The following is a 3,302-nucleotide window of genomic DNA, read 5'->3' as shown; positions in this document are numbered from 1 at the left end:
CCTGGACGGCTGTGGCGGCGTGGGGGAGAGGTGCCCTGGTGCTGTTAGGTTTGCTTTTTTTCTTCTCTCCTGGCTGGCCATGGTGGCGAGGAGGAGCAGAAGAGGGGCTTGCCATTTTTTTCTCGAGGGAAGGGATCCTGCCTTCTCTGCTGGTGTAGCGGCTGCTCTACTACGTCTCCCCTGCTTTCTTCTCTGCCTTGCCGTGGTGGTAAGAGGAGAAGTGGCGGATGGACGATCTGGGCCTCTGCTCGTCAGCGCCTGCCTGCATGGTGCTATGGAGCTTCGTCGTCGAAGCTCATTCGTGCGAAACACGCGCCGTTCCTCGTCGACGACACGATATTTGGCCGGCATGGCGGCCCATCTGCTACCTCCAAGACGGAGGCTCTTCTGCGCTCTGTTCATCGGAGCTCGACGTTTCTCCACCGACAAGTGGTTCGTCCCCAGAGGAGGAGGAGCGGCCGGCGGATCAGCAACTTCGCCGGAAGTATGCTGCCGAGCATCTTGGCATTGCATCTCGACGGCAACGTCTCGAGGTCGCCAGCGATTGGTGGCGGAGGCACCTAGGGATCCGATTACTTTTCTAGTTTTTGTCTCAGGGTGTTTGATGTAAATCTGAAGAGTCTTTCTTCAAATTCTGGTTTCTCTGTGCAAAAGATGCCAAAAGACCTTGTAAATCTGTATCCGCCACGTGTGATCTAATGGAATCTCTGGGACCTTCTAGGCCCTTATCTTGCTCAAAAAAAATGAAAACAAAAAAGATACACGAGAACAATTATGTAAAATGAGCATGCAATATACATCCCATGAAAAGATTTGCATAATGGTAGTACCAACAACCCATCATCTTTGTCACCAGTCTTCCATGATCCAAGGGCCTCAGGACTGTCATGCTCGTATGTCGTATGGTGCGATGCCGCAATAAGCCGGGAGGGTAAGCTGGGGCGTGGAACCCATGAGCCAGTTGGCAGACCAAAAGTGAAGGGTACCCATGACACATCTGCATAGATGTGTCCAAAATGCCCTTGAAAGATAGTAATCAAGCTGACATGAATAGCAACGATGAAGGGTCGTGGGATATTGGGAAATCTAGCAAAGATGTGTCTCATATTATCAAAACGATCACATCGTAAGGCTCATTTGGTCCGGCTAATTTCTGGATCAGCGGGCCGGTATTCCACCACCGTCTGCAGGTGACAGTGGAAGTGATGAGACTGACGAGGGAGACGACAATGTAGCAGGGTACAAGGGTGAGGAAAAGCGGCATCGCAAAGAAATGCAACGTCACATGGAACAATAGATATAGTACGTGCGTTCACAGACAAGGGAGTGGCAGGTATTCTTCAACGAACGAAGCATGCACTGTGACCAAACTTTACTTCGCAATGTAGAATCAGTCACGGGGCTTATGGCATCTCCAACGCGGCGACCCATCCCGCGCCCGCGCATTCGGATGAGTCTAGCCGGACAAAAACGTGGGCACAGCGCGCGGACTCATCCCAAAAACGGATGGTCGTGGCGTCCGTGACGACCCAAAGCTGGCCAAATCTGGGCTGAGTTTGTGTGGCCGCGGACTCCTATCGCTGGCCGCTCACGTCCTCCCCTTGTCCGCCCCTGGCCCGCCTGTCTGCCTTCCAAAACACAGCCCCCTCGCACACATCTCCCACCACTCTGCCGCCACCCCAGGACCGGCGATTTGGGAGCGGTGTCGACGCCGGCCACCATCATCGAGACGCCGGCAAGCGGTGCGGAAGCATAGGTCGCGGCCCCGCGCTGATTTCTCGGCGTCGTAGCAGAGTCGGAGGACGTCGTCGCCGACGCTGTTGTCCTCTCACCGTCGCGAGACGTCCCGCCGTCAGCAGCTTCACCGTTGGCGCCAGAGGTGAGCTCTTGTGCACCGTGTTTCCAGACCGCAAGTCGGCCGGGACGGCCATTGCCTGCAGGTCCCTACGGACGCATTGGATGGCCTCCGCCTGCGAGGTGTTCGATGAAATGGACGATCTAAAATTTGTCCCATTTCATTTGTAGATCATGGTGGACAGCGACGACGAGTATTTCTTCAAGAACTTCATCGACACGTCGTCAGACGAGGAGTCCGACGATGAATTTTTCACGGAGGCTGCGCTGATCATCCACCAGCACAATGTCTCGCAGATCCCCGTGTTCCGGGGGTCGTTGCCGGGGCGCGCGGCCGCCTTGGACCGCAAAATAGAACGCGGCCACGACCAGCTCTTCAACGACTACTTCTACCGCAAGGCATTGTTCACGCCGGCCATGTTTCACGTCGTTTTCGGATGTCCAGACCGTTGTTCACCCGGATAATGGATGGCTTCAAGGTCTACGACAACTACTTCTGCGCCAAAGTGGATGCAATTGGCAAGGTAGGCCTCTCTTCGTACCAGAAATGCACGACAGCGATTAGGATGCTCGCATATGGTGTTGCCGGTGATTTCGTAGATAAGTACACGCGCATGAGTGAGTCGACCTGCTTGAAAGCGATGTACAGATTCTGCAGAGCAATGATTGGTGCGTTGGGAGAACAATATCTCCGGCAACCTAATGTAGAGGATACAACTCGTCTGTTGTCAATCAAGCTTTCAGGAGTTTCCTGGGATGCTTGACAGCATATACTGCATGCACTGGGAGTGGAAGAACTGCCCCTTTGGTTGGCAGGGGGCGTACAACGGCCATTCTGAGGGGTGCACAGTGATTCTTGAAGCTGTTGCTTCACATGACACATGGATTTGGCACTCATTCTTCAGAATGGCTGGCTCGCACAATGATATCAATGTGCTGCAGCGCTCTCCGATGTTTGATAGGCTAGCGTACGGTCAGTCCCCTGATGTGGATTTTGAGATCAATGGCCACCACTACAACAATAGGTACTACCATGCTGATGGTATCTATCCACCTTGGGCTACACTCGTGAAAACAATCCGAAAACCCAACTCAGAGCAGGAGGCAAGGTTTGCCAAAGAGCAAGAGGCAACCCGGAAAGATGTCGAGCGGGCGTTTGGCATCCTCCAAGCTCGTTGGGCTATCGTCAGACACCCTGCTAGAGCATGGAGTGTGCAAACTCTGTGGGAGGTGATGATCGCTTGTGTAATCATGCATAACATGATAGTTGAGGTAGAGCGGGATGATTCACTGTTTGATAATGAGTGGGATGGCCAGGGAGAGTTGGTTCCTCCTCAAGGTGGTCTGGCATCATTCCAGGATATCCTCCATGTGCACCACGAAATTCGGGATCTAGCTGTACACAACCAACTCCAGGCTGATTTGGTGGAGCACATGTGGCAGCATGT

The sequence above is a fragment of the Lolium rigidum genome, chromosome 6 (genome assembly GCF_022539505.1).
Source record: "Lolium rigidum isolate FL_2022 chromosome 6, APGP_CSIRO_Lrig_0.1, whole genome shotgun sequence".
Lineage (NCBI taxonomy): Eukaryota > Viridiplantae > Streptophyta > Magnoliopsida > Poales > Poaceae > Lolium > Lolium rigidum.
Note: the sequence above shows the minus strand (reverse complement) of the source record.